Source organism: Mandrillus leucophaeus, unplaced genomic scaffold (genome assembly GCF_000951045.1).
Source record: "Mandrillus leucophaeus isolate KB7577 unplaced genomic scaffold, Mleu.le_1.0 Scaffold34, whole genome shotgun sequence".
In the NCBI taxonomy this organism is placed as follows: domain Eukaryota; kingdom Metazoa; phylum Chordata; class Mammalia; order Primates; family Cercopithecidae; genus Mandrillus; species Mandrillus leucophaeus.
In genome coordinates, this window is record NW_012103587.1 from 1768800 (window position 1) to 1781120 (window position 12321).

The 12321-nt window shown below is 47.8% G+C and overlaps 4 non-coding genes and 1 pseudogene across 5 annotated transcripts; 2 read left to right on the top strand and 3 right to left on the bottom strand.

Annotated features, from left to right (window-relative positions):
* Positions 1-2683: 2683 nt before the first annotated feature.
* Positions 2684-2755, bottom strand: TRNAD-GUC. The gene has a single exon. It is a non-coding gene; the product is annotated as a tRNA-Asp (tRNA).
* Positions 2756-3212: 457 nt separating this feature from the next.
* Positions 3213-3285, bottom strand: TRNAF-GAA. The gene has a single exon. It is a non-coding gene; the product is annotated as a tRNA-Phe (tRNA).
* Positions 3286-7574: 4289 nt separating this feature from the next.
* Positions 7575-7646, bottom strand: TRNAD-GUC. Its single transcript has one exon. It is a non-coding gene; the product is annotated as a tRNA-Asp (tRNA).
* A 246-nt stretch (positions 7647-7892) lies between these two features.
* TRNAA-UGC lies at positions 7893-7964 on the top strand. The gene has a single exon. It is a non-coding gene; the product is annotated as a tRNA-Ala (tRNA).
* A 2765-nt stretch (positions 7965-10729) lies between these two features.
* Positions 10730-12315, top strand: LOC105545834 (annotated as a pseudogene). Its single transcript, XR_001006995.1, has one exon. The product of XR_001006995.1 is annotated as a histone deacetylase 1 pseudogene (transcript).
* Positions 12316-12321: the final 6 nt, after the last annotated feature.

Genomic DNA, 12321 nt, shown 5'->3' on the forward strand with positions numbered 1-12321 from the left:
AGATCCATTCTTTAACTGTGAATTTGCATCTCTCTTTTCCAGAGAGTTTGTTAAGCACACCAGGGGAGAGAAGCCACAATGTTTAGTGTCCTTCAGGTCATCACAAAGCCGTTCCTTGGGGAAAGAGTGGGTGAGAAGCTAGGAGAGGGCAGGAAACTGAAGGCTATACCTTTTTCCATCAGCCTTGATATTTCTTGGCTGGAAATAGACACTTACTGTGATACGGAAAACTTGCCTCAAAAATGTCCTGCCACCTCGTTCTCCATAGTTCCCTGACCGTTGCTGGCACCTGCGACTCTTCCTCACCAAAGGCCATGCAGAATTGTCAGAAAAGTTAGTAGACTTGGGGAAGGAAGTGCTGGATATATCAGCTGTGATTGCATCACCTAACCTCTGGGCCTCATGTGTGAAAGAGAGATTTGAAGGTACCTACCTCATCTGGTTGTTGTGACAATTTAGTGAGTTACACATAAAACACGTATAATAGTGTCTGGTAGAAAGCACAGGCTCTGGGCCGGGTGCAGTGGCTCAGGTCTGTAATCCCAGTGCTTAAGGAAGCCGAGGTGGGAGGATTGCTGGAGCCCAGGCGTTCAAGACCTGCCAGGGAAACACAGTGAGACACCCCACCCCACCCCCACTCAGGAGGCTGAGGCAGGAGGATCTCTTGAGTCTGGGAGGTCAAGACTAAAGTGAGCTGAGATTGCGCCACTGCCCTCCAGCCTGGGCGACAGCGCAAGACCCTGTCTCAAAATTAAATAAATAAATAAGGCCAGGCGCAGTGGCTCACAACTGTAATCCCTGCACTTTGGGAGGCCGAGGTGGGTGGATCACCTGAGGTCAGAAGTTCGAGACCAGCCTGGCCAACATGAGGAAACCCCGTCTCTATTAAGAACACAAAAAATTAGCGGGGCATGGTGGCGCGTGCCTGTAATCCCAGCTACTCAGGAGACTGAGGCAGGAGAATCGCTTGAACACAGGAGGTGGAGGTTGCAGTAAGCCGAGGTCGCACTACTGCACTCCAGCCTGGGCAACAAGAGCAAAACTCTGTCTCAAATAAATAAATAAGTAAATAGAAAGCAGGGACTGTGAAATGTGGGTCTGGCTGTTATAAACGTGTTATTATCATAGAACTCTACTGGAGGGCAGTTGCCTCTTCTATTCAGCCCGGCGTGGTGCTTTGCTGACCCGTTTTGGGGAGATGGGGGAGAGCAAGAGGGCAGTGGGGAGATGAGGAATGGGGACCACCGTGCAAACCATCCTCTGACCTCATTCCCCCAGTCTAAGTGGGAGCCACCGGGGAGAGACCCTGGCAGCAGAAGAGCAGGATGGCGCCATAGGGGGCATCATTTTGGACGTGGTTGAGGAGCAAGCCCACAGGTTGTATTCAGTCCGCAGGTGCCCCTGCTTCCTCTTGTGCCCACCCGCCTGGCTGCCAGAGGGCACTGCTCAGAACAAACCTGAATATTTCTCTCTGCATGAAACTCTCAGAATCAAACCCATGCCTCCTGCCCTCTGTATCCCTTCAAGGTACGATGTAATCTGTCCTCTGAGGGCCGCTCTGACTTCACCTCCTGCTGCCCTCTCCTCCCTCCTTCCTCTCCTCTTCCTGCCACACCAGCCTCCTCACTGTTTCTTCCCAGCTCAGGGCCTTTGCGCTTGCTGTTCGCTCTGCCTAGAATGCTATTTAGATCTTCTAATTCTTCTTTATTTTTTGAGGCGGAGCGTCGCTCTTGTTGCCCAGGCTGGAGTGCAATGGCGCGATCTCGGCTCACTGCAACCTCTGCCTGCCAGGTTCAGGCGATTCTCCTGCCTCATCCTCCCGAGTAGCTGGGATTACAGGCATGCGCCACCACGCCCAGCTAATTTTGTATCCAGCTAATTTTGTATTTTTTGGTAGAGACGGGGTTTCTCCATGTTGGTCAGGCTGTTCTCAAACTCCCGACCTCAGGTGATCCACTCGCCTCGGCCTCCCAAAGTGCTGGGATTACAGGCGTGAGCCACCGTGCCCCACTGCCAATTCTTCTTCCTTTTTTTTTGAGATGGAGGTTTGTTCTTGTTGCCCAGGCTGGAGTGCAATGGCGTGATCTTGGCTCACCGCAACCTCCACCTCCCAGGTGCAAGCGATTCTCCTGCCTCAGCCTCCCGAGTAGCTGGGATTATAGGCATGTGCCACCAAGCCCAGCTAATTTTGTATCTTTAGTCGAGATGGGGTTTCTCCGTGTGGGTCGGTCTGGTCTCGAACTCTCGACCTCAGGTGATCCGCCCACCTCGGCCTCCCAAAGTTCTGGGATTATAGGCGTGAAACCCCTGTTTCAAAACGGTGAAACCCCATCTCTACTAAATATACAAAAATTAGCCAGGCCTGGTGGCGCGCGCCTGTAATCCCAGCTACTTGAGAGGCTGAGGAAGGAGAATCTCTTGAACCCAGGAGACAGAGGAGGAGGAGATTGCGCCACTGCACGCCAGCCTGGCGGCAGAGCGAGACTCCATCTCAGAAAAAAAGAGAAAGAAATGAATGAACACTTCCTCATGCGAGCACTGCCTTTTTCTTGCTTTTCCGTAACCGTGTGACACGCAGCAAGGCCACAGACAACCACAGAACCAGATTCCCGTTTACCTGCAGGGTTTATTATTCTTAGGAAGAGTGAAGAAAATATAGAGGAATGGTAAAAACGTTACCAGCCTCCCCGTCGGGGAATCGAACCCCGGTCTCCCGCGTGACAGGCGGGGATACTCACCACTATACTAACGAGGACCGCCCATGAGGAGCTGATTTCAAGTCACTCTCTTAAAGTAAATGTAGCTTTCCCTAAACAGGTTCCAAAGAATTAAATACTTTGTATTTCCCACAAAACAACAGGTCCGACTTGACTTCATGCCATTTTAAGGCGATCGTTTCCTGCTCAGTCTTTGATTTTGCCACGAGAGTTCAGAAAGCAGACATTAAAAAACAGAAAGCAAAAATGAACAAACAGGCATCAGCAAGTGCATTTGAGACATGAAGGAGGTGGAGACGGGAAAAACTTGACCTTATTTGATTTACCCAAACGGTGAGTGGCGAGAGAGTTCCCTTCCCCTCTGCCCCTCCGGCTCCTCGTGGACACTGCTCGGGGCTTTCTTAAATATAGAAAGTAAAAGCCTTTAATTAATTGTAAAGAATCGGCTCCGTCTATGCACCTCCTTTTCCCCCCACCAGGAAGGAAAAGCGAAACTGCCGAAACCCGGGATCGAACCAGGGACCTTTAGATCTTCAGTCTAACGCTCTCCCAACTGAGCTATTTCGGCAGCCGCTGTAGCTAGCTTGTTCTTTTATCCTCCTGGTCGTTTTGCCGCCCCGGGTCTTTGGCACCGAAGCTGAGAAGGCAGGTTCAATAGGGACCGCTTGCGGTGGCCTTCTCGTCTGGCAAAGCCACGACCTCCGAGAAGCCTTCTCTGATTATATCTCCCGACAAGGCCCAGGACTTACTATTTATTGTTAACGTTATCATTTTCCCTGTCTGTCTCCCCAGCTAGCATGACAAACGCAAGAGGAGCAGGAACCTCGTCTACCTCCGGCACCGCTCTGTCCCTCAGTACCTAGAACAGTACCTAGCATGTTGTAGGGGCTTGACAAATATTTGTTGACTGACTGACTGAATGAATGAATGAATGCATGCATGCATGAATGAATGAATCCCACCTGACTCAGAGCTCGGGTTTCTCAAGCCCCCTTCTCTGCGCAAAGGAAAAAGGTCATGCCCTGGGTGCAACTCCGCAAGCAGCGCGAGGCGTGGCAGGAATGTTGACCCTGCCAGGGCCTGCGGGAGGACGCGTCGGCCGGAAAGCAGCTCCCTGCAAGCTCCGCCTCCCAGGTTCACGCCATTCTCCTGCCTCAGCCTCGCGAGTAGCTGGGACTACCGGCGCCCGCCACCACGCCTGGCTAATTAACCACGCCTGGCTAATTTTTTGTATTTTTAGTAGAGACGGGGTTTCACCGTGTTAGACCAGGATGGTCTCGATCTCCTGACCTCGTGATCTGCCCGCCTCGGCCTCCCAAAGTGCTGGGATTACAGGCGTGAGCCACCGCGCCCGGCCTTTATTTATTTACTTAAAATCCATGAGTTCATTTTGATTCTGACAACTTTCACATCATGGGTTGAAAGTAGTAACTTGCGTTTTACTTTCGTTTATTTAAATACTTCTAAGGGCCAATCTTTTCTGTAAGTTTTATTAATGAATCATTTTTCCTCTTCTGTAAATTCATTACCTGTTGATTGTGATCTATTGATATTTTTGGATTTTTCTTAGTGATTTAAAAATTTATTTCTATAATAAAGATATTAGGCTGGGCGAGGTGGTGGCTCACACCTGTAATCCTAGCACTTTGGGAGGCTAAGGCGGAGGGATTGCTTGAGCTCAGGAGTTTAAGACCACCCTGGCTCCTCCTAGATGATTGAAAGGACACAACATAATGGATATGTTGTAGTTGATAAAGAGACATTTAAAAAAGTAAAATCAGGAAGATTACCAAATAGTTGGTCTGCTCAAGCTTGCAAGTTATTCGCACGAAGTTAGGCCCTAAAATATTTACAGAACCAGGTAGGAACCATCTATACTGACTCTAAATATGCCTTCAGGGTGTCTCATACATTTGGAAAATTTTAGGCTGAGCGAGAACTAATTAACAGCAAAGGTAAGGAACTTGTTCATGAAACACTAGTTGTTGATGTTCTTAATAATCTTCAGTTACCGGAAGAAATAGCCATTGTCCATGTTCCAGGACATCAACCTAATTTTTATTTTAAAAGTCAAGGAAACGGCCGGGCTCGGTGGCTCACGCCTGTAATCCCAGCACCTTGGGAGGCCGAGGCGGGCGCATCACGAGGTCAGGAGATCGAGACCATCCTGGCTAACCCGGTGAAACCCCGTCTCTACTAAAAAAATATAAAAAACTAGCCGGGCGAGGTGGCGGGCGCCTGTAGTCCCAGCTACTCGGGAGGCTGAGGCAGGAGACTGGCGTAAACCCGGGAGGTGGAGCTTGCAGTGAGCTGAGATCCGGACACTGCACTCCAGCCTGGGCGACAGAACGAGACTCCGTCTCAAAAAAAAGAAAAAATACAAAATAATTAGCCAGGCGTGGTGGCGGGCACCTGTAGTCCCAGCTACTCGGGAGGCTGAGGCAGGAGAATGGCGAGAACCCGGGAGGCGGAGCTTGCAGTGAGCCGAGATCACGCCACTGCACTCCAGCCTGGGCAACAGAGCGATACTCCGTTTCAAAAAAAAAAGAAAGAAACTTAACAGAATGCAGTGAGGTCAGGAGGTCAGGCACTTCCAAGAGCGGACCTGTCAGTCAGCCCTTATTCATCCCGGAGTGGGTGTGTGGTGGTATTGTGAGAACCTTTACTGGACACTCTGCCAAATAATTGGAGTGGTACTTGTGCTCTAGTTCAGTTAGCTATCCCTTTTACCCTGGCATCTCATGAACCAGAAACAAAACAAAACAAAACAAAACAAACAAACAAGCACGACATCGTAAAACAAGAGAAGCCTCTCTTAGGCTCTCTTAGGTCCTTTGACCCCCATGTTTATTTAAATACAACTGACATTCCACGAGGTATACCAGATAAATTCAAAGCTAGAAATCAGATAGCTGTGAGGTTCAAATCCCTTCTCCCACAAATAACAATTAATAAGAATGTATATTGCATAAACTATATTTATTACTATCAACAGCAATTTATTAACTATACTTAAAGATGCTATTAAAGGAATAGCAGAACAGTTACGATCCACTAGTAAAATGGTCTAGGAAAATAAAATGACTTTAAATACAGTATTAACTGAGAAAGGTGGTGCTTGTTATAATTAAAACCCAATGTTGTGTACAACCTTCATCCCAGATAACACTACTCCTAACGGAAGTATAACCAGAACCTTATAAGGTCTCACTGCTTTATCTAAAGAGCTAACTAGAAATTCTAGAATTAATAACCCTATTTCAAATTGGCTAGGAGGATGGTTTGGTCAATGGAAGGAAACTATAACCTCAATTCTCACCTCTATTACTCCTGTATTAGGTATACTTCTCCTTCTCAGATGTTATATTATACCATGCCTCCGGAAGCTAATGACAAAATTAATAATGACAGTTCTTACCAAAACTACTAAAACCTATCTTAACTCTCCCCCACCTTATTCTAAGAGACTTCTCCTCTTAAAAGCTCAAGTAGAACAATTAAGCCAAAACATACTAAAACAGTTTAAAAAGGAAAAATCATAAAAATTAAAAGGGAAGGAATTGTAGAAAGCAAAAGTTCCTCTTCAAAGCTTCCCCTTTGAATCATAAATGTTACTGATACCTTTTCTCAAAACTAACTTTCTTCAAGTTTCTTATTTTATAGTAATAACTATCTGTTAAGCCTTAGGTAGCAAATGTAACAGAATAAGCCCACTCTGACTTTAGTATCTATGGTAAACATGCTCACAGGCACGTAGTACATTCTGTGTCCTTGTACCTTTGTCAAAATATTCGTGCTGGACGTGCCCAGGCATGTCCCAGCTTGCAGCCTACACTCCTCCCTTGTTTAGGAATATTATTACTTTTCTAAGTCCTTTCTAAGCAACATCCTTTTTCCCTTTGTTCCTCACTGCCTTTATGTATTTTAAAAAGTTTTGAACTGTTAGCTAATCGGGTTTTAGTTTAAATTGTGAGGTCTGCCTCCAGTCAGCGAAGTCAAAACACAGCAATAGGGACCTCATGCATAAGGAATAAATATTCTTATGTCTCTTTTACTTCGTGTATGCTCGCGGCAGAATTGCTGACGGGCACCACCCTTTCTGCAGAAAGTAAAAGTCGCCTTGCTGAGGACACTTTTTGTCTAATTCGTAATTCTTCTCTGAGACATCGGGGAATAAGCATTTATTTTCAAAAGTAGTTGTGTCTGACTTTTAAAAATTCTACGTATCATTCTGATAAAAATCGAATAAGAGAGAAAAACAAGAAGGGAGAAAAAAATAGAATTCCAAAAGTCCAAAAAGGTACAGAAATGGAAGGTCAAAGAGTTACTCCCATCCACCACCCGAGTCCTTCTCCCCAAAGGCCCCCTATGTCTACAGTTGATTGTGACTGATGAGACTTTGGGCGGGCCACGGAGCCTCTGTCTGTGCTTGTATTTCATCAGTCTGATGTGGAGAAAACGGCACGTTGGTAGGATGCTTGAGGATGTAATGCGTGAACACTAAAGCGCTTACCAATACTGCCCCGCACATGTTAAGAATTGTATATTGTTGGCGGCTGCTGCTGCTGTTGTTACCATGACGCCAATCAAAAACATGAAAATACTCACACATTTGTGTGCATATCTATAATTTTTTGACATAAAAATGAACCTATTGCGCCCACTGCTGAGTACCCCCTTTTTTCTTCCCCCCAACTCTCCTTAGAAGGCACTGAATCCTTGAAAGGGCCCTAATTCACAGTGTTGCGGGCACACCTGCGACGTGCCACATCCTGGTATTCAGTATATTTTTGAACAATGCAAAGCATTGCCAGCAAGGTTTCCCCTTCTGTATTTCAAAAAGTCGATTCTTTTAGCCTCCCCGTCGGGGAATCGAACCCCGGTCTCCCGCGTGACAGGCGGGGATACTCACCACTATACTAACGAGGACAAGCCATACATGAATTTCTGCAACTCAATCTCTAAGACTGTAGCCTTCTCCCGCTGTCGTTCCTACCCTTTGCGGGTCATCCGGGCTCGGCGCCGGGCGCCCTGGCCTCCGAGCTTTCCCAGAGCGGGCAGAGGCCCCTTTGAGTGGCTGGAGGCACTGTACGTTCGGAAGCTGAGACACCTGAACTAGCAAAGCGAAGGGCACTCTCTGTATCACCATTCCCAGAAAAGCACATTGCGAGGCAAGGGGATGTAGCTCAGTGGTAGAGCGCATGCTTTGCATGTATGAGGCCCCGGGTTCAATCCCCGGCATCTCCAGGGTTTTCTTTCTACCTTTTTCCTGCAAATTACAGTCACGCAGAAAGGAAGACTGGAAAGAAAACCCAGGGAGCCCCATCAACCTGCCTGCGAAGAAAGCTTCCTTGGAAGGGCCTGCGCCAGCGTACATCCCTGCCCCCAATCACTAATTCCTTGGGCCCCTCCACCAGAGATCCGCGTTCAGTAGGTCGGCCACTGGGCCGGCAATATGCCATTTGAAACGAACACTCCCTGTTATTTGTTTCATCAAACAGATAGAAAAGCACTGGATTCCTTAGAAAGGTTCTGCAATTGACCATTCATTAACTCCTGGGGGCCTCATGTCAGGTTCTGTGCACGCGTCGACACCTACTGTGTGCCGGGTAAAGTGTACGTTCCCTGGTATCCCTGGATAAGACAGGCCAGGCAAGCTTTCTCAGCCTTCTTGGACTTTATAGTCTAGTCCCGGAGACTTAACAATAAGCAAGTAGCGATACGTTTTATGAAGACAAGAATAGCGATGAGATGGAAACTCAGGGGTGCATGAGTGGGGGCTGCTTCAGATTAGCTGCCAGGGGAGTCCCCTGCAGAAACAATGCGTGTAGCGGAGGAAACAGCAGGTGTCCAGGCCCTGAGGCTGGAGAAAGGGCGCTCTGTGTTGAAGGGGCAGGAGGAAAGCCCCGCCCCAGAGCTTAGTGAATGAGGATGAACTTTACCTTCGAAGACACTGGGAGGCCTGACGCAGGGTAACAGTCCAGATTTAGGTTTGAAAAGGCTCCCTCTGGCTGCCATGCGGAGAATACATCCTGGGCGTGGGTGGATGTGGGGAGACAGGGAAGGAGGTGCAGCCACCGCCCGGAGAGCTGATGGGGACTTCCTCCAGAGGTGCGGCAGAGGAGGTGCGAGCATGATGGAGTTCAGGACAAATTCTGGACATGGTTGCATAGTATTTCCTAACGCAGGGGTACCATGCTTTATTACCATTCCTCCTAGCGATTCGGGTAATTTTGTTTCCTCTCACTGAAGTGTTGTAGTCTGTCATCTGGTACATGCACTTTCCTTGCCTTCTGGCGCCGGTATCTCGATGGGACAGATTTCCACAGGGAGCAATGCAGGGTCAAAGGGCATGGATACTTTTCAAAACGTACTTCTTTCTCTGTCGCCCAGGCTGGAATGCAGTGGTGCGATCATAGCTCACTGCAGCCTCCAAATCCTGGGCTCAAGTGATCCTCCCACCTCAGCCTGCCAGCAGCTGAGACTACAGGTATACTTCACCACCTCCAGCAAACATTTTTCTTTTCTTTCTTTCTTTCTTTTTTTTTTTTTTTTGTAGAGACAGGGGTGTTGCTATACTGTACAGGCTGGTCTGGAAATCCTGGCCTTAAGTGATTCTCTCACCTCAGCCTTCTAAAGTGCTGGGATTACAGGCGTAAACCACCATGCCTAGTTTATTTTAAATATTGCTAGATTTTGGGCCAGGCGTGGTGGCTCATGCCTGTAATCCCAGCACTTTGGAAGGGCCAGGTGCACACATCACCTGAGGTCAGGAGTTTGAGACCAGCCTAGCCAACATGGTGAAACTTCATCTCTACTAAAAATACAAAAAATTAGCTGGGTGTGGTGGCACACACTTGTAGTCCCAGCTACTCGGGAGGCTGAGACAGGAGAATCACTTGAACTTGGGAGGCAGAGGTTGCAGTGAGCAGAGATCGCGCCACTATACTCCAGCCTGGGCAACAGAGCAAGACTCCGTCTCAGAAAAAATAAAAAAATAAAAAAAAAACAATAAATATTGCTGGATTTTTCTAAGGGCTGTGGCAACTTACATATTCTCTAACAATGTGTGAAGGTGCTCTTTTCCTTATATTTTCAGCACTGGCTATGGCCATGATTCTTAATTTTTCCAAATCTGTTGGGTAAGAAGTAGAACTGAATTATTTCTTTGCTTTTTTCCTGCCCACTTTCTAGGGTGTGCATGTTTTCAGGTATCTACCAGCCATGCAGATGCAGTTTTGTCTCAAAATAAATAAATAAATAAAAGCTAAATGACATTGGCCAGGCAATGGTGCTCTTGTTTTTTTTTGTGTTTTTTTTTTTTAAACTCCTAGGTATATACCCAAGAGAATGGAAAATATGCATCCACACAAAAACCTGTACATAAATGTTCACAGCAGCTCTATTCACAACAGCCAAAAGATGGAAACAAATAAAAATGTGGTCTATCCATACACTGGGGTATTATCCAGCCATAGGAAGGAATGAAATACTTCAGGAGCTCAAGACCAGCCTGGGCAACATAGCAAGAGCTGGCTGTACTGAAAATTGTAGCCCAGTATGGTGGAGTGTGCCTGTAGTCCCAGCTATTTGGGAGGTAGAAGGATTACTTGAACCCAGGAGATGGAGGCTGCAGTGAACTAGGATTGCACCACTGCACTCCAGCCTGAATGACAAGAGTAAGATCCTTTCAAAAAAACAACCAACAAACCAGGCGCGGTGGCTCACCCCTGTAATCCCAGCACTTTGGTAGGCGGAGGCGGGTGGATCACAAGGTCAAGAGATCAAGACCATCCTGGCCAACATCGTGAAACCCCATCTCTACTTAAAATATAAAAATTAGCTGGGTGTGGTGGCACGTGCCTGTAGTCCCGGCTACTCAGGAGGCTGAAGCAAGAGAATCGCTTGAACCCGGGAGGTGGAGGTTGCAGTGAGCCAAGGTTGCCCCAATGCAGTCCAGCCTGGTAACAGAGCGAGACTCTGTCTCAAAAAAACAAACAAGGAGCGGAGCAGCGGGCGGGAGGGCGGATGGACCGACTGACGGTAGGGATGGCAGGCGAGCAAGATGGCACAGACGCAGGGCACCTGGAGGAAAGTCTGTTACTATTACGACGGGGATATTGGAAATTACTGCTACGGACAAGCCACCCAGTGAAGCCTCACCGAATCCGCATGACTCATAATTTGCTGCTCAACTATGGTCTCTACCGAAAAATGGAAATCCATCGCCCTCACAAAGCCAATGCTGAGGAGATGACATGCAGTCACAGCGATGACTACATTAAATTCTTGCACTCCACCCGTCCAGATAACATGTCGGAGTACAGCAAGCAGATGCAGAGATTCAACCTTGGTGAGGACTGTCCAGTATTCGACGGCCTGTTTGAGTTCTGTCAGTTGTCTACTGGTGGTTCTGTGGCAAGTGCTGTGAAACTTAATAAGCAGCAGACGGACATGGATGTGAATTGGGCTGGGGGCCTGCACCATGCAAAGAAGTCTGAGGCATCTGGCTTCTGTTACGTCAATGATGTCGTCTTGGCCATCCTGGAACTGCTAAAGTATCACCAGAGGGTGCTGTGTATTGACATTGATATTCACCATGGCGACGGTGTGGAAGAGGCCTTCTATACCACAGACCGGGTCATGACTGTGTCCTTTCATAAGTATGGAGAGTACTTCCCAGGAACTGGGGACCTATGGGATATCGGGGCTGGCAAAGGCAAGTATTATGCTGTTAACTACCCGCTGTATTATGCTGTTAACTACGAGTCCTGTGAGGTCATTTTCAAGCCGGTCATGTCCAAAGTAATGGAGATGTTCCAGCCTAGTGCGGTGGCCTTACAGTGTGGCTCAGACTCCCTATCTGGGGATCGGTTAGGTTGCTTCAGTCTAACCATCAAAGGGCAAGCCAAGTGTGTGGAACTTGTCAAGAGCTTTAACCTGCCTATGCTGATGCTGGGAGGTGGTGGTTACACCATTTATAATGTTGCCCGGTGCTGGACATACGAGACAGCTGTGGCCCTGGATACGGAGATCCCTAATGAGCTTCCGTACAACGACTACTTTGAATACTTTGGACCAGATTTCAAGCTCCACATCAGTCCTTCCAATATGACTAACCAGAGCACCAATGAGTACTCGGAGAAGATCAAACAGCGACTGTTTGAGAACCTTAGAGTGCTGCCGCATGCACCCGAGGTCCAAATGCAGGCGATTCCTGAGGACAAAATCCCTGAGGAGAGCGGCGATGAGGACGAAGAAGACCCTGACCAGCGCATCTCGATCTGCTCCTCTGACAAACGAACTGCCTGTGAGGAAGAGTTCTCCGATTCTGAAGAGGAGGGAGGGGGGGCCGCAAGGACTCTTCCAACTTCAAAAAAGCCAAGAGAGTAAAAACAGAGGATGAAAAAGAGAAAGACCCAGAGGAGAAGAAAGAAGTCACAGAAGAGGAGAAAACCAAGGAGAAGCCAGAAGCCAAAGGGGTCAAGGAGGAGGTCAAGTTGGCCTGAACAGACCTCTCCAGCTCTGGCTTCCTGCCGAGTCCCTCACCTTTCTCCCCCAACCCGTCAGATTTTATATTTTCTTTCTTTCTTTTTTTTTTTTT